The following is a 19,561-nucleotide window of genomic DNA, read 5'->3' as shown; positions in this document are numbered from 1 at the left end:
TTTTGAATTTTGATATTTACATATCTGTACATACACATAATTTAATATGTATCATAGAATCTGCCATTTTCACCATTTTAAGTGGAAAATTTGTAGCATTAAACACATTCATTGTTGTGCACCCATCAATCACTACCTTCAAAAGTTTTTATCCTGCAAAACTGAAACTCTATACTCATACCACAATAATTAATCATTTCCCCTCTTTCTTCACACCCATTTTACTTTTCCTTCCTGTAAATTTGACCACTTATAGTTCCATATAATTTATTCTTATGACCATTAAAAACGGTTTGGTGTAGACATTTGGTTTAGGGGTTAAGAGGTTACTTAGAACACCTACATACCATACCAGAGTGCCTGGGTTCAAGTCCTGCCTCTGCCCCTCACTCCATTTTCTTTTAGTGCAAACCCTAGAAGGCAGCAGGTGATGGCTCAAGTATTTGGGTCCCTGTCACACAAATGGGAGATGGGACTGAGTTTCTGGCTTCTAACTTACTTCTGATCAATCTCTGAAGTAAGGCTTTGGAAGGGTTCTGCTTTGAGGATCCACCTAAAGCTGACTCTAGGTTCCCTGAGTTTGTCCAGTTGTGAAGTGGCTAGTACTTCAGAAAGAGGCAGTGCAACTCACTCTGGAGTGTGGTTTACGACTGGCTTTCCCACTTTGCCACTGCCCACAATACCTTTGCTCAGCCCCTGGCAATCACCATTCTACTTTTTGTAGAATGAGAAACTATGGTGATAGAAAGTTGTTCACATGCACTTCCCTTCATGCCTTACATCTCTACTCAGTTACAATCACTCATTTTTTGTTTTGTTTGAAAGTTTAAAAGTAAGACCCAATAAGATTATTTTAGAGAAACATAATTTGTATAGCACAAGGGAATACTGCTGGCTACACTTATGGAGCATGGTTTTGTCCCCAGTTCTAAGCCATTTAATAATTCTTGTTTTTTTTTTTTTAAGAAATTTTTTTGAAAGATTTATTTACTTATTTGAAAGGCAGAGTTACAGAGAGATCTTCCATCTGCTGGTTCACTGCCCAAATAGCCTCAATAGCCAAGTCTAGGCCAGGCTGAAGCCAGGAGCCAAGGATTTCATCCAGGTCTCCCATGTGGGTGGCAGGGGCCCAGGTACTTGGGACTTCTGCTGCTGCTTTTCCAAGCACATGAACAGGGATCTGAATCAGAAGGGGAGCAGGCAGGATTCAAACTGGCACTCATATTGGATGCCAGCATCAAAAGCGGTGGCTTAGCCTGCTGCACCACCACAATGGCCACGTTTAGTAAGTCTTGAGAGTGAATATTGTGAATTTTAACAAGGTCAAAAACACTGGTTCCTTAAACTCTTCAAGGATGATACTCCTTTTTCCAATATTAAAAAATGTTGTGGATCTCTCAAGTGATGATAATTATAGTTTCTTATCCATTGATTTAGAAAATAATGACAAAATAAACCATTAATTTAACACTTATTTCCAATAAATTTGTTTCATTAATTGTAACACTATCTGTGTATTGTTCATTCTGCTTTCAGATAATCTAACTTAAAGCCTGTATGGATTTTTAGGCCCATTATATTACTTCATGGCGCTCAAAGGATCTTGCTCACAAGTTGGAAATCACTGATTTAAGAACAAAAAGTAGTAGACTCTAGGCCTAGATCTCTCACTAGCTATACAATCTTGGGCAGATCATTCTATATGCTTTACTTACATCATCTTTTCAAATACTAAAAAGTGAAGGAAATCTGTTGAAGTGAAATGGACACTATGAGAAGCAGTGACTTGATCGGCCCTTGTCCTGACTGTTGATGAACAACTTAATACTTTATCCCTTTTAGTATATTTTTGTTCTACTTTATACTATTGGTTGAACTCTGTAATTAACACACAATTTAACTGAAAAGTGATCTCTGTTAAATATAAGAGTAGGAATAAGAGAGGGAGGAGATGTATAGTTTGGGACATGCTCAAGCTGACTTGCCTCAAATGGTAGAGTTAGAAATGTTCCAGGGGATTCCAATACAATCCCATCACGGTGGCATGTACCAATGCCATCTCACTAGTCAAAGTGATCAACTTCAGTTCACAATTGATCATACTGATAGGTCTAAGAGTCAAAAGGATCACATAAACAAGACTAGTGTCTGCTAATACTAACTGATAGAATCAAAAAGGGAGAGAACAATCCAATATGGGAAGCAGGATACACAGCAGACTCATAGAATGGCAGACATCCTGAACAGCACTCTGGCCTCAGAATCAGCCCTTAAGGTATTTGGATCTGGCTGAAGAGCCTATGAGAGTATTTTAGGCATGGAAAGCCAAGACACTCTGGCAAAAAACAAACAAACAAACAAAAAAAACACACCTAAATGAAAGATCTCTGTGAGTAAGATCCCAGTAGAAAGAATGGGCCATCAAAGAAGGAGGTACCTTTCTCTGAAGGGAGGAGAGAACTTCAACTTTGACTATGACCTTGTCTAAATAGGATTGGAGTTTGTGAACTCAAAAGGCTTCCATAGCCTTGACAACTCATGACAAGGGCCTATGGAGATTACTGACGCCATAAACAAGAGTGTCAATTTGTTAAGTCAACAACAGGATTCACTGTGCACTTACTCCTCATGTAGGATCTCTGTCCTTAATGTGTTGTTCAATGTGAATTAATGCTATAACTGGTACTCAAACAATATTTTACACTTTATGTTCTGTGTGGGTGCAAACTGTTGAAATCTTTACTTAATATATACTAAATTGATCTTCTGTATATAAAGATAATTGAAAATGAATCTTGATGTGAATGGAAGGGGAGAGGGAGCAGGAGATGGGAGGGTTGTGGGCGGGAGGGAAGTTATGGGAGGGAAAAGCCATTGTAATCCATAAGCTGTACTTTGGAAATTTATATTTGCTAAATAAAAGTAAAAAAAAAAAAACAACAAAACAAATACTAAAAAGTGAAGGAAATCTTTGTTTTACTTTCTTTAGGAGTATAAAAATGAGATGATAAAGTATTTATAATTTAAATGTGATATATAAAATAATAATATGATTATGAATTTGATATTATAGGATATACACAGACACATCATAGTGCATTCCAATCCTCTGAAAAATAAATAAGAAAATCAGCATCAAGGAATAACATATGTAGATTTTGGTTCCTTAAGAAAAACTAGTATTAGTATTCCAATCTACTTATTACAATGCTCATAAAAAACTATGTATAATAATAAAATATTGGAAACAACATGTTTTTAATATGTAAAAAAGTATATATAAAATTTAAGAAGATAGTTTTCAAAGTAGTATTTGTAATATGGCTCCATACTTTATTTTTTTAGAGAATGACTTATTTGTAAGGCAGAGTTACAGAGAGTGAAAAAGAGAGAGAAAAGAGACAGAGAGAGAGATTCCATCTGCTGGTTCACTCCCAACATGACCACAATGCCTGGGGCTGGGCCAGGTTGAGGCCAGGAACTCCATCTGGGTTTCCCATGTAGGTGGCAGGAACTCAAGAATTGGGCCATCTTCTGCTTTCCCATGTGTAATTCCACTTCCGATCCAGCTCCCTGCTAATGAACCTGGGAAAGCAGTGAGGGATGGCCCAAATCCCTGGGCCCCTGCACCCACACGGGAGACCTGGCTTCTGACTTCAGCCTGTCCAAGCCCCGGTTGTTGCAGCCATTTGGGGAGTGAACCAGCAGATGGAAGATCTATTTGTCTCTCCTCTCTTTCTCAGTAACTCTGCCTATTAAATAAATCAATAAATCTTTATAAAAAGGGTATATTATTTTAATAAAGAGAAAAATTAGTAAAGGTCACTCCACAAATAATAAAAAGAATGCCTCACAGACACCAACAGAAGGGAATAAAATTTGGTTGTAGTGTAATGGATGATACGAACATGTATATGTCTGTATCTGTCAGACATGCATGTCTTTTATATACATATATATATATAAATAATATATCTATGGCTCAAAAGGTAATAGGAACAACAGTTAGGAAAGGAAAATCAGAGAAGAATTGGCACTGTTTTCCCAAAGCATCCTTATCTGTGGGGAGCAACTCGGACTAGACTAAGTTACTGGAATTAAGACTTATTCTATGCATCTGCTCTCCCACAATATGGCGCTGAGAAGGGAGAAACAGCTTCTACACAGCTGCCTCTCGCCAATTCGATTGACTGAGCTGCAGGAGCTGATCTTACTCCTGATTGGAGGAGAGCAGCGTACTCGGCGTGTGGGTAGCAGAGTTGGGATTGGTGGAAGAGGACTATAAAGGAGGAGAGAGACAACATGCACCAGGAACATCTAAGGGGAACACCTGAGGAACATCTGAGCAGCCCCCGAGAGAGCCGGCCGGCGGTGTGCCGCTCCCCCGCGGAAGTGGGGAAAGTGGCAGGGGGAACCGCCCTTCCACGGAGGTGGAAGGGACGGTAGCCAACCCGGGAAGAACCAGCAGCAAACCCGGGGAGGGCCGAGCAGACAAAAGAACAGCGCAGGGTCCTGTGTCGTTCCTCCGTGAAGAGGGGGAGCGACACTTATCTGCTTTTGATGGTAGAGCTGGGAGTCCGGGTCAATACTGCCAGATGCCATGATCAGTTCCCTGACCCTCTCCAGTCCATGCCCACCAACAGCATTCCTATTTCAATTTAATAAAAAAGTAACAAAATACAAAAATAAGTTGATAAAAGAGTATGATATTTGGTTTGTTTTCAAGCCATTTTCTCATTGTAAATTAACAAACTGGAATTCTGGCTGATATAGTACTCTCTTGGGAGTTTGGTTGGTATAAGTGCTTTGCTAAAGGAATGGATCACTTTAAGAATTTTTTAAAAAAAATTAAGTTTCTGAGTTTGGAAAGCTAAGAACCAGATGAAGGAATCTGGATTTTATCAAGGTAATTACAAGCTACCAGCTTTATCTTATGAGAGTCTACCAATGGGCTTCCCTAAGAAGCAAACCTGTAATTCAGTGTGTCACCTTTAGTATGAAATAAACACAAGGCAGGTGTGTCTTGGAGACCTTGCAATAGATATTTCTACAACGTGAACAATGCAATGGGTATGGTATTTTAGTTGTGATTCAGTATTTTCATTCCTTGTCTGGAATTATTCTTCTCAATTATCAAAGATTGTAGTTGATATCAATTCAAATTTGTAATTAGAGTTGGCATCTCCCATTCCAGCACATTAGACTTAAGAAACTTTTATGAATGATGTCACAGCTGTATAATGTGCATATCCATAAATGTATTTCCCTTCCTTGTTTCAATAAGTATTCATTGAGTGGCATGTTCAAAGTACTCTTGCTGGATTTGATTTTCTTCAAAACTCTGTAGGTTATCTTTTTTTTAAAATAAGAAACTTTTTTAAAAAACTTATCTTTTTTTAGGGTTAATTTATTCATTTGAATGTCAGAGTTAGAGAGGCAGAGGCAGAGGCAGAGGCAGAGACAGAGAGATCTTCCATCCACTGGTTCACTCCCCAAATGGCAACAATAGCTGGAGCTGGGCTGATCCAAAGCCAGGAGCTTCTTCTGGGCTTTCCACATGGGTGCAGGGGCCCAAGGACTTGGGACATCCTCTGCTGCTTTCCCAGGTGCATTAGCAGGAGCTAGATTGGAAGTAGAACAGCCAGGACTTGAACTGGGGCCCATATGGGATGCCGATACTGCAGGCAGTGGCTTTACCTGCTATGCTAACAGTGCCGGCCTCAAGACAAACTTTTTTTTTTTAAGTTATTTAGATGTTTGAAGGGCAGAGTGATAGAAAGGGAGAGAGAGAAAGTGAGAAAGAGAAATATTTTTCATTTACTGGTTCATTCCCCAGATGGCTGCACAGGCCAATACTGGTCTGAATTGAAGTTAGGAGCCTGGGACTCTGTCCAGATCTTCCATGTGGGTGGCAGGGACTCAAGTATTTGGGCCATCTTCTGTTGCCTTCCAAGGCACATTAGTAGGGTGCTGGATCAGAAGTAGAACAGCCAGGACTCAAAACAGCACTCCAATACAGGATGCTGGTATCACAGGAGGCAGCTTAGCCTACTGCATCACAATGCCACCTCATATAAGTTTTATGATGGTTAAATGCTGGATGTTGAAAGTTGGATTGAGGGGGGCTGATGTTGTGGTGTAGAGGGTAAAGCCACCACCTGTGATGTCGCCTTCCCATATGGGTACTGGTTTGAGTCCTAGCTCCTCCACTTCTGATCCAGCTCCCTGGTAATGCACCTGGGAAAAGTAGCAGATGGCCCAAGCACAGGGGCCCCTGCTACTCATATGGGAGACCTGGAAGAAGTTCCTAGCTCCTGGCTTTGGCCTGGGCCAGCCGCAGACATTGTGGCCATCTGGGGAGTAAACCATGGATGGAAGATCGATCTCTCTCTCTTTTTTACTCTCTCTCTGTCTTTCCCTCTCTCTCTTTCAAATAAACAAATCTTTAGAAAAAATATATTTAGAATCAAATATCTCCTAGACATTGTTCCAGAATACACCTCTAGACATACTACACACCACTTCATTTATTATTTAGTAAATCCCTAGGATATGTACCATGTGTGTTTCCCAATGTTATCCTAAATGGATATATTTCAGTCCATAATGTCACATCCAGGATTATCATTAAATAAAAAAAAATCATTATTGCAAAACATTTATTGATCATTATGTATACCTGCACTGAAGTGCCTCTAGAACTGAAGACCTTAGTGTAATGGATATAAACATTCACTGGAAATAAAGACTACAGGCAATGGTAGTTCCCTTTTAGGATGAATAAACAGTTAACACATAAACGGGTTCCCGGCTTGGCCTAGCCCAGCCCCGCCATGTTGCAGGCGTTTGGGTAAGAGCTCTCAATGGATGAAAGCTCTTTCGCTATCTCTCAGGCTCTCAAATAAATAAATAAATAAGCAGTCTTAAAAAAATAACTCACTGAAGACCACATATTGAGTGATTCTATTTGAATGAAATGCCCTGAATGGGCAAATCTATAGAAACCTTGGGCTGTGAGTGGGAAGGTGTTGGAAGGAAAGAGGCGTGACTGCTACTGGATATGGATTCTCTTTGGAGGTGGTGGTGAAGTATTTCAAAATTTATAATGGTGATGGTTGCACAACTCTTTGAATATTCTAAAATCCAATACACTGTACACTGTAAATAGGTGAATTTTATAGCATGTGAACTACATCTCAATGAACTTATTTAAAAGTTCTGAATTTCTGCCCTCCAATTGCACAACCCCTTCAGATCAACCCTATGAGAAACTCTTTTAATAACACTGAAGGCTTTATAATTAATGAGGGACTGTAACTTTCAAAAGCAATAAATAGGTAATATAAAAATGAGTTCCAGTACAGGAGGTAGGAACTTACAGAAACAGATCAGTACACTGACTGGGAATGACTCACGTGCATCGTTAAATCAATCACCGCTCTAGTTCTTTTATGAAACATAACAGAAAATTCTGCCCCCCTCCAGCTTTCTGTCATCTGTCCTTGACCACATCATCTGCTCTGTACTTCATCCATGAAAAATGCACCTGTTGCCTACTGAGCCCCATTTGGATTATCTCTTATCTCTTTCCTTATACATCACTGGGTGGTGCTCTTTCATCATTTCTTGGCCCACATGGTTTTACAGATTTTTCTAGGACTTCCTTGCCCCTTTACTCTAATACTTAGGAAAAAAGAAAAAAAGGAATCACCTATGCACCCCAGAAAGCCCCAAATTAAAAAGATGAGAATGGTTCAGATGAATACCTGCGGCAAGGATGGATATAAGAATATTTTTTGTTACTTATTCTCTCTTAATTATTAGATTCCTGGAAGCATCTCTTTAATCAGCAATAGTCAATTCTCTGGACATCCCCCTAAGAAACTGTTTGCTTTACCTCCCAGCCAGAGTTTGGAGGGAGGGCCTTACCTGATACAAACAGCAGTGGCCCTCCAAAGGCAAAGATTCCGACTGGAACTCCCAGCCCCTCACCTCGCTTGCTGAGGGCAGGGAAGGCTGCTGGCTTTCCCTTCCTGGGTTTGCCCATCCTGCTAATTTTAGGCTGCTTCCTCATGCGGCTGCCATGGGTATCAGAGCATGTGGCTCCCCTCTGAGGAGCTATTTTCTCCTATGAGCCTCACTTGTTTGTTTCCAACTTTTCTCTCATCCCCTCCCCCTTTCCCTTCGGTGGGTTTAAGTTATTTCACAGTAAAAAGTAAAATATCTTTTGGAATTTGTCTCAATTTGATCTGCCTTGGTGCCTGAGTCCAAGAAAACAAGGAAAACTTTTCACATCAGATTTCAGTTGTACTTGCTAGTAGCCAGATTACCAAACCGTGTTTATCTCACAAATATTTGCTAGGTTTCCGCACTGGATAAAATGTTGCCCTAGGTCAATGACAAACAAAGCAGACATCTGTTTTACTGATGAAATCTTGATAACACAGATTTATCAAGCTTCCACTGTTCTGAATTCTCTGTTAAAACCTTGGAATATGAAAAACAATAGAGCTCCTTTCCTCAAAGAGTTCACAGCTATTTCCATAGAGATTCAAAGACACAGATCTTATAAATTCCTGCTGAGATTTTGTAATTTACATTTTATTAATATAGAGAGCACATATTCAATATAATTTATAGATACAATTCTAACAGTATACAGTTTTGAGATAAGGTATGGGTCATCGCATTCAATTTATCAGTAAAAATGGGAGCCTGTGCTATGGCGAGTTGGGGAGTGAACCAGTGGATAGAAGATCTCTCTCTGTCTCTGCCTTTGCCTTTCTGTAACTTTGCCTTTCAAATAAATAGATAAATCTTTTAAAAAAATCAATAAAAATGGCTTTGACATAATTCTATGAGCCTAGTATTCTGCTGGGCATTGGAGTTGACAAAGAAAAGTGCATACACTCTCTCTCCTAGAAAGATTACAATCTAAACATTTAATGGATATTTGCTACACATGTGCCCCGTCTTCTCCACTGAGGGCTGCTCAATGGTCTCTTTTCCTAGAGACATTGTTTTGACAGATTTAACATTCTAAATACAATTTTCCAAAAAAACTATTACTCAGATTTTGTTAATCAAAGATAAAAATGTTTCCAGTTAGAGCTTCTGAAAAATACAAAACAATTTGAGTTTATTCATTTGTTTGGGGGATTCATGGATCAAAAGACATGATCCTGGCCGGCGCCGCGGCTCACTAGGCTAATCCTCCACCTAGCGGTGCCGGCACACCGGGTTCTAGTCCCGGTCGGGGCGCCGGATTCTGTCCCGGTTGCCCCTCTTCCAGGCCAGCTCTCTGCTGTGGCCAGGGAGTGCAGTGGAGGATGGCCCGAGTGCTTGGGCCCTGCACCTGCATGGGAGACCAGGAGAAGTACCTGGCTCCTGCCATCGGATCAGTGCAGTGCGCCGGCTGCCGCAGCCATTGGAGGGTGAACCAACGGCAAAGGAAGACCTTTCTCTCTGTCTCTCTCTCTCACTGTCCACTCTGCCTGTCAAAAAAAAAAAAAAAAAAAAAAAAAAAAAGACTCACGATCCTGACGAGTGGTACGCTCACTCTATAGCAGAAGATGGCACCAGGCAGGAAAGCGTCTTCTAACTGTCACAGACAAGGCAAGTCTTCATAAATAAAGCACTGCCGGAGCTGAGTATTGGAAAACTGGAATTTCACTAGGTTGAAGGAGCAGCCTGAAAATGTGGGACAGCATATTTTGCAGCTCATAAAACAAAGGTAAGCTGTGATTTGGGGGATGTCGCAGCAATGAGATTGCAGAGCATAAAGGCTTGATTTAAAGGCCTTCGAATGCCTAGATGATGAAGATTTTACAGAGATGTTATCAAATCTGCTTTGAAAAAAATCACCCCAGTGGGTATGTGGCTAAATCAAAGGGAGAAGACTTTAGAAGGTCAGGTGGGAAGGCTACAGAAGCCCAGTGGGAACTGATAATAGCGTAATCTGAGGCCATGGTGGGAGAAATGAAGGCTGAAATAATTACAGACAAAAAGCAAAGAAATTATGTCCTTATACATTATTGGCTTAAGCAAATTACATATTAACTAAAGGATCAAAGTATGTGGTGCAGTAGACCATATGGAAACTCTGCAGCATCTCAAGATTGTCTGTTAGGTACTGTTGAGCATTTTGTTGTTCTCTGGGGTCAGAGGAGTTGAAGAACTTGGAGCAGACATTCTAGATATTCAAAGCACAAGGGATGACTATCAACATAACAATACACGTTATTGAACACATTCAGTTTAGTAATATTTTAATTCAACTTGAATAGCAAGAATGAAACATCCATTATTTATTTACCCCTATTAGTAAATGCCCCTGTAGGATCATCATCTGGGCATGTCTTCCATGTGAATTTAATTAAGCTCCCCAATACTTGGAAAGAGGTCCTCAATACCTTATTTACTAAAAATAGATTACAAAACTCCAGGATCCTTTGGGTAATTTTTGTGTGCGTACAATATATTTTAGAGAATAAAAAAAATCAAAGTGATGTTCAATGTAATGTTAGCAGTATGTATCCTTTGGGGTGGCTTTTCTGATAATTTCTTCTTTATACCTTATTGAATTTAAATTATTATCAACAAACTTGAATGATTTAAAATAAAATCTATTTTAATTTATAAAGACAGCAGTTCCCCCATACAAAGCAAATTTAAATTTAAAACAGAAGAATTTTACACTAAACAAATCATTTTACCAGTCTCTCTCTCTCTCTCTCTCTCTCTTTTTTTTTTTTTTATTTGACAGATAGAGTTAGCCAGTGAGAGAGAGAGAGGAGCAGAGAGAAAGGTTCACCCCCTAATTAGCCGCTACGGCTGGAGCTATGCCAATCCCAAGCCAGGAGCCAGGTGCTTCCTCCTGGTCTCCCATGTTGGTGCAGGGGCCCAAGCACTTGGGCCATCCTCCACTGCCTTCCCAGGCCACAGCAGAGAGCTGGACTGGAAGAGGAGCAACCAACCGGGACTAGATAGAACCTGGTACCCATATGGGATGCCGGCGCCACAAGCGGAGGATTAACCAAGTGAGCTACAGCGCTGGCCCTCTCTCTTTGTAACTGAGATAAGAAAAGGATGTTTCACATTACCATAGATTAGTTCAGTACATGTTTGTATTCTTTGTGCAGTTCTTTAAAATAATAATAAAAAAGATGTTTCAACACTAAGAACAATTCTAATATTCACCACTGAGTTCGATTTTTATTTTGTTGTTAACACTACCAAAGTTTGTGAATGGGAAAAATCTGAAAGCTGTTCTTTGGAATTTAGTTTTTTTTTTTTTTTGTTTTGTTTTTAAAGATTTGTTTACTTTATTTGAAAGGCAGAGTTAGAGTTCACTGGTTCACTCCCTAAATGGCTGAAAAGGCCAGAACTGAGCTGGTCCGAAGCCAGGAGCCAGGAGCTTCTTCCAGGTCTCCCATGTGGTTGCAGGAACCCCAGGACTTGAGCCATCCTCCGCTGCTTTCTCAGGCATATTAGCAAGGAGCTGCATAGGAAGTAGAGCAGCCTGGATAGGAACCAGTGCCCATATGGCATGCTGGTACCACAGGCAGTTTCCTACACCACAGTGCCAGCTGCTAGCTGCTTTTTAAAAGACTGAGCAGATGCAATTGTTTGTTGAAAGTGAACAGCACATGACACTTCAATTCACATCCTACAATCCCATGTTTATAAAGAGTGTATTTTCTTAAGAAAAATTTTCTTTTAATCTTAGGTAAAACAGCAGCTTGAACTGCATGGTATTTTTCTTGGGCAAATATTTCTGTCATTTTAATATGGTTCAATTGTATTTAGGCAATGTGGAGGTGGCAACTATAATTTATCTTCTAGGAACACGCTGTCCTTTCTAGACACCGCTGCTCAACTGTTCCTTCAGGCTATCAGATCTTACATTGAGATTAAACGAACACAGTTCTCAAACTCTAATGAAAATCCATCCATAAAAGTGTCAGTGTTTTATTTACTTCTGGATGCCCCTAATAGGACAATCTCTCTTATTTTTAAAAATGAAGCATAAATACCAGGTATATTTTTAAAAATTTGCAATCAATATGCATAAAGTCTCTGTATACTAAAAGGAACCCACAGTTAGTTCTACAAACATAAGGACACAAGGAACTCTAGGGGCTTGAGTAAAAAAGCTATTCCTTCTCCTTATTTTTGTGGTCCTCTGTGTCACTTTCATAAAATTTTAATGTTTAAGGAATCTGAAATGTGTGTTAGTTCCCTTTATTAATGGTATCATCAAATAAGACATTTAGCAAGGCTGTTTCCTTTATAACATCACTCTGAAGGTCATTAACCAAAGTTTCAATACATGAAGATATTCATGCTGTAGCTAATTTTTGTTTGAAGAAGTATTGTTAATTTGACAAAAACTTATAGTTACAATTAAATTTAGTGCTGATCCTAATTAAGGACTGTGAGCCATGCCATTTAAAAACAACCATGAACATTCTTCCTAGATTTTACATTTCTGACAGCTAAGTTAGAACTTTCCAACCTCAAATCTCTACTAGAACCATCAAAATCAGTAGCAATAAAATAGTAAGTTTTTTGTTAATCAAAATATGTCTAATAAGCTCTGATAGATGTCTCCTTTTTTAAAAGATGTATTTATTTATTTGAAAGACAGTGACAGAGACAGGGAGAGGGAGAAGGAGAAAAGGAGAGAGATGTTCCATTTGCTGGTTCATCTCCCCAAATGGCCACAATGGCCAGTGCTAGGCCAAGCACTGGTGAATGCCAGGAGCCAGGAACTCCATCCATGTCTCCCACGTGACTGACAGGGGCCCAGGGACTTGGGTCACCTTCTGCTGCTTTCCAAGGCTTATTAGCAGGTGATTCAAGCCGGCTCTCATATAGGATGCTGCAGGCGGTAGCTTAACCCACTGTGCCTCATCGTTGGCAGAGATGGCTTTTCTTCACCTCTGGTTTTAACTGTTTTTTTTTTTTTAAAAGAAAACACAGAGATTTAGAAGATTCAGATACAGATCCTACACTTTATACCATATTATTTTGGTGATCCTCACTGTTCATTAGAACTCACAGAATCCTCATTTTGCAATCCCTGTGGGAATAAGTTAATTTTAAAGCTTAGTTTATCAGGCTGTTAAGTCTTTCTTTCTAAATGCAATTTTTATTCTTTACTGCCCCCCCCCCCCACAGAGAGAGAGAGAGAGAGAGAGAGAGAGAGAAGCAGTTGAGAATGTTATTAACAAAGAGTAGTGACTGAAGTAAAGCCTTATAATTTCAAACGTATGAACACATCCCCACATACTGGTCAAGGGCCACATTACATGTGATTTTCCAGGTTTATGTCTGTTTGAATGTCAGTTGAGTTTCTGCAATTAGGGCATGGAAAGCAAGCACAAAGAAATCATACAGAGTTACAAAAATAGAAATTGAAAAATGTTTCTTGTATTGGTGATATAAAGATTATTACTGTGTCACACTGGGATAGTAAGAAGGAAAAGGGAGCCAGAATATAAATTTGAAGTGGGAAAGGACATTGGGATAATTATGAGGGTGAAAGTTTAGAAGGATTACTATAATAAATACCCAGAATTATTATTCTTTATGTTGTACATTAAGTGGAATATTCCATAAAATAGAATTGTCAATAAAACTTCTGGGGCCGGTGCTGTGGCATAGAGGGTAAGGCTGCCGCCTGCAGTGCCAGCATCCCATGTGGGCACCGGTTCAGGTCCCGGCTGCTCCACTTCCGATCCAGCTCTCTGCTGTGGCCTGGGAAAGCAGTAGAAAGAAGATGGTCCAATGCTTGGGCCCCTGCAGCCATGTGGGATACCCAGAGGAGGCACCTGGCTCCTGGCTCCTGGCTTCGAATTGGCGCAGCTCTGATCATTGTAGCCAATTGGGGAGTTAAACAGTGAAAGGAAGACCTCTCTCTGTCTCTCTCTCTCTGCCTCTCCTTCTCCCTCTCTGTGTAACTCGACTTTCAAATAAATAAATAAATATAACTTTTGCTTGCACTTATTAAAAAGAAGGATCACATTTTCTTTTGCTTTCTTAGTTTTGTGGAAGGGGAGAGTTATTTTCCCCATGTCACTTATTTCTAGGACAGACCTATACTTACTAGGATAACAGAGAAAGGCCTTTCTCTGAATACAATTCAGAAGAAGAAAAAGTGCTATGGACTGAGGTGTGGAATTCAAATACTGGAGTCCTAAACCCTAGTACCTCAGAATGTGACTATATTTAGAGATAGGCCCTTTAAAAAGTTTATTAAAATAAAATGAGGACATATGGGTGGGCCCTAGCGTGACTGGTGTCTTTGTAAGAAGAGGAGACTGAAACAAAGAGAACACACAGGCCAAGGGAGGACCCTGTGAACACACAGTGAGGAGGTGGCCTAGGAGACAGCCCTCAGAAGGAACCAAACCTGCTGACACCTTGATCTTGGACTTCTGGCCTCCAGAACCATGAAAAAATGAGTTTGTTATTTAAGCCACACATTCTGTAGTATTTTTATGGCATCCCTAGCCAACTAAAGCAAACATAGTCTTGATTTTCAAACTTAAGGTCAAAACAGAACATTTGAGTTTCCTAGTCTAAATCTATCCTCTTTCCATTTCCCTCAGTAGCCATGCTCATCTTTAACAATGTCGTTATTATTATCCACTTGCTCAAGGCAGGAAATTGTTAGCAGTTCTGATACCCTACAAACAACCTATCATAATCCAAAGTGTGCTTTCAGTTTATCTTCTTCACTTCATCTCCATTACTACTGCTTGAATCCCCTGAACTATTAACTCCCTTTTGTATTTTTGCAAAAGTTCTAAATAATCTATGCCCTCCTCTCAGCTTTGAACTCTTGAGTGATATCAAGGATAAAACTAAACTTAATAGGTCCTACTTGATGTAGTCCCTGACTGCCTGATCCACCCTCTGTCTGTCTCCAAATGTATCTGGTGTCCCTGTGCTCTCTCTACACCAATTTTCTTCACAGAGAGTAATTGTTCTTTTCCAAAGTTTTGTCTCAATTGCAACTCCTCCACTGAGGCCTTCACTGCTTATTGTTTCAAAGATTCCCTCTATTATTCTTCATCTATACTCCTTATGTGTATTTATTACAACTTACAATACTTTTATCTGCCTACCAACTTGTATTTATCTATCTCTATTAGAATTGGGAGAGTAGTACACTTTAGGTGCTCAGTAAAGATTTGTTGAAAGAAACTTGTAAAATATTTGACTGCCTTGTGGTGTGTGTTTCAGGCTGAAGCCATAATGATAGATCAAAGGCCGAGGGAAAGAGATGACATGGAGCCCTTAAGACAAAGAACTCTCAAGATAGAGGGATTCACTGCAGGGACCATATAAGGCAAGGCTATATGACTGCTTGATTGAATGACAGCCCAACTTTGGAAATCAGGAGTGGGTACAAATGACTAGAGGAGGTTTTTCCAGTTGTCTATTCAAGGTAGAATCTATGATTTTTTGGGACCATTCATAAATTATTTTGGATGATCATTCTGCCTTTTTCAGAGTTAACAATAAAACAATGACACTTGCCATAAATCCTTATTCAACTTTCTTTAATATCTTATAATTAATGGTTTTTGTGTCTCACTGAATAGAGAGATTCTGAAGTCAAGACGTTATTTTATTTATCTTTGTATTGCCCAGGACCTAACAATGTTCCCAGTCCCAGGTAAGTGCTCTACATATGTTTGCTGAATTAGATGGTTCTGTCTGAAATCCTTGAGGCTGCAGATTTACTTGAACTTTGTCCATAATCTTTAATACTGAAGTAGAAGAAAGCAAAAAAAACAAGGAGACAGCAAAAAGGTGAATGGGAAAGTAATCATTACGGTGGGAAGAGTGGTAATGTCAATGAGAAGAGAATGAACTTAATAGAACTGCATGTACTTAGCATATATCCAGAATTCCATGCTAATAATATCAGCAGTCGGAAGTTATCCATAGATAACGCTGGTCTTTCACTTTCTTTGAAAAAGTTTCCTTTTGGGCCGGCGCCGTGACTCAATAGGCTAATTCTCCACCTTGCGGCACTGGCACACCGGGTTCAAGTCCTGGTCGGGGCGCCGGATTCTGTCTCGGTTGCCCCTCTTCCAGGCCAGCTCTCTGCTGTAGCCCGGGAGTGCAGTGGAGGATGGCCGAAGTCCTTGGGCGCCTGCACGCCATGGGAGACCAGGATAAGCACCTGGCTCCTGGCTTTGGATCAGCGCGATGCGCCGGCCGCGGTGGCCATTGGAGGGTGAACCAACGGCAAAAGGAAGACCTTTCTCTTTGTCTCTCTCTCTCTCACTGTCCACTCTGCCTGTCAAAAAAAAAAAAAAAAAGTTTCCTTTTGGGTAATCCAGTTGGTAGGTACAAGTAACACCGAGGTTACAGAAAATTAGGATAATGGAGGAATACTTATAAGTTCTTGATAAAGGATTGTAGTAGGTTAAATAGTATTCCCCCAATTTCATGTCTCCCTGAAACTACAAAATGTGACTTTATTTCAAAATAATGGCTTTGCAGATGTCATCAAATTATGTCCCTAGAGATGTAATCAGTCATGGAGCTAGACTAAGTGGCCTAATTCCAATGACTGGTATCCTTACAAAGAAAAAGCAAGACAGAGGGAGATCACAGAGACAGAAGAAAAGACGTCATGTAAATGTAGGTTGAAGTTGGAGTTACACTGCCACAAACCAATGAATGTCAGGAGCTGCCCAAAACTAGAACAAGGAAGAAGGGATTCTTCCCAAAGCCTTAAGAGGGAGTGTGACATATGGACACCTTGATTTTATATGTCTAACCTCCAAAAGGGAATAAGCTTTTCTTGTGTTAAGCCAGTCAATTTGTGGTGATTTGTTACAGCAGCCCTAGGAAATGAAATATCAAGATCAAAAGGAAATTGAGGAGTAATTTTTCAGTAACACAAACTCAAATTTGCATTCCTATATACCTGGTCCTAAAATGTTTGACATTTCTGGAAGCAATGCTTATCAAGCTAGAAACTTCTAATTCACTTCAGGGAATCACATAATTTAATATGTAACTTATCAGATGAAGGTCCTCCTAGTATTCAATAGTTTAAAATTTCAATAAAGAATTACTATCTTGACTTTATATATAAACATGAATATAGAGCTGGCACTGTGGCATAGCTGGTAAAGTTGCCACCTGCAGTGCCTGCATCCCATATGGGTGCCAGTTCCAGTCCTGGCTGCTCCACTTCTGATCCAGCTTTTGCTATGGCCTGGGAAAGCAGTAGAAGATGGTCCAAGTCCTTGGGCCCCGGCACCCGCATGGGAGACCTAGAGGAAGCTCCTGACTTCGGATTGGCGCAGCTGCAGCCGTTGTGGCCAATTGGGGAGTGAACAAGCAGATGGAAGACCTCTCTCTCTGCCTTGCCTTCTCTCTGTGTAACCCTGACTTTCAAATAAATAAATAAATCTTTAGAAAATATGAATATAACTCACATACTTTGCAAACAAAAGAAAGATTTGAGATTTGATTAACGTTCAGTATTCAATTTTAGATTAATGTAATAATTACACATGTTTATACTTTGAACCTCTTCTATTTTAGAAGTACTGTTTCTTCTATTCACAACATTTTAAAACCAAATATAGAAATTTGGAAAATAGAGAAGAGAAAAAAGTTGCCCCATATTCCAACACTCTTAACACAACAATTTCTAGAATTTGGTATATTCCTTTTCTCTCTCTCTCTTTTTTTTTTAAAGATTTATTTTATTTATTTGAAAGACAGAGTTAGAGAGAGAAAGAGAGAGAGAGAGAAAGGGCTTCCATCCGCTGGTTCACTTCCCAAATGGCTGCATCTGCCATAGCTGGGCCAACCCGAAGCCAGGAGCTAGGAGGTGCCCCTGCCACTCATGTGGGAAACCCAGAAGCAGCTCCTGCCTCTTGGCTTTGGATTGGCCCAGCTCTGGCTATTGTGGTCATTTGGGGAATGAACCAGGGGAGGGAAGACTTTTGCCTCTGTCTTTCCTTCTCTCTCTAACTCTGCCTTTCAAATAAATAAAATGAATCTTAAAAAAAAATTCCATGTAGAGATGTGTCCATGTGGCAGAACTGTCCAATTCATGCTTTCCTTTATTTAGTGCAAGATAAAGTGGTACTTGTGAACTCAAATGACTGTTTCCTAAACTTCTGTTTCTAGGTGTGTAGTTTTAGCTAATGTAATATGTACGACAGTGATACACAGCGCTTCCCAGATAAGAATTAAGAACCTACCCCCACCTTCCCAGGTCCCTGGAAATCAATCTTTACTCATTAGGAACTTGCACTTGGACTATTGAAAGATAAAAAGCACACTTTAATGCTAAGCCATTCAACTTTTATTTGTCTTGACATCAAGTGCCTGTCTTAGGATATCCTGTATCCCATAACTTTGTTTTAATGATATATTATTCTGAGGCAAAATGTTTTTAAGGTTAAAAGACAACAGAGTTCTAAAAAAACAATGAAGCTGTCGAAATAAGAATTAAGAATGTTTTGTAGACATTCTCATAACTCCTAAGGTTGGAAGTATGCTTGTTTTGCTTAATCATCGTTTCATTGTACACTTATTTTTGTTATGGGTCCTCACCTCTAGTACCTGTGAGTGTGACCTTACTTGAAAACAGGGTCTTTGTAGGTGCAATCAAGTTAAGATGAGGTCATACTGGGTTGGAATATCCTTATGAGAAGAGAAATGTGAACATGAACACAGGGAAAACCAAGTAGAGATGGAGGCAGAAGTTAGAGTAAAGCTTCTACAAGGGCTGCCAAGGGCTGTTGGCAACCACCAGAAGTGAGGACAGTGTGGTGGAAAAGGCTCTGCCTCTGAAATTTCCAAGGGGGAATCAACCCTGCCACCTTTTGGACATTTGCCCTCTGTAACTGTGAGATACTAAATTTTTGTTTTAATCTATTCGGTTTGTTGTAGTTTGTTATGGCTCAATACAAATACTTAAGCATATACTAGCACAGACGCTTCCCAATCTGGAATGCACCTTTTCAGTTAGAGAGAAACATGGCCTATTGCGGATTGTCTTCTAGGTTCTCAGTAGGAACTTCTCAGTCACCGTTCTTAAAGTCTAACAGAAAACCTCAAAAGTGCCCAGTTTCAAGTTCTCTTGTTTTTAAAGAGATTATGTTAAAACTGGCCTGTGAGATGCGGACTCCGTCTCTATGAAGAAGGCACCCGAGTCCTATTTGTTACCTAATTTTCTCTAATTTAGGGAGGTTCTGCAGTTAAGCTTATCTTCCAGGAGAGTGCAGAAAGTGACAGGAGGCAACACTGCATCAGGGACACAAACTGGGGCTGGTATTTAATGCGCGTAGTTTCAACCACTGCTATCACTATATCTTGCATACTCAGACTTCCAGCTGAAGTTAAAGAGCAAAATAAGCCATCAGTTGCCTCTATATCCGTATTTGTTAGTTCCACCTGTACTTGAAAATCGCCCCTGGAAACGGCAGAATAAAATACAACGACTAAACCTACGAGCAGAAAGCCAACCAAAACAAAAACCGAAGAGATCTGCTTCATTAAAAAGCACAGG

At 40.0% G+C, this 19,561-nt stretch overlaps 1 protein-coding gene across 1 annotated transcript in view; it reads right to left on the bottom strand.

Annotated features, from left to right (window-relative positions):
• The window catches only part of MYPN (myopalladin), a 119,331-nt gene extending 111,234 nt beyond the window's left edge, over positions 1-8,097 (bottom strand). Inside the window, exon 1 of the mRNA XM_051823235.3 lies at positions 7,930-8,097. The gene's annotated coding sequence lies outside the window, so the exon portion shown is untranslated. The remainder of the gene's footprint in view (positions 1-7,929) is intronic.
• Positions 8,098-19,561: the final 11,464 nt, after the last annotated feature.

Source organism: Oryctolagus cuniculus, chromosome 15 (assembly GCF_051225735.1).
Source record: "Oryctolagus cuniculus isolate XC-2025 breed Fujian yellow rabbit chromosome 15, ASM5122573v1, whole genome shotgun sequence".
NCBI lineage: Eukaryota > Metazoa > Chordata > Mammalia > Lagomorpha > Leporidae > Oryctolagus > Oryctolagus cuniculus.
This window is presented reverse-complemented; position numbering and strand designations above follow the sequence as displayed.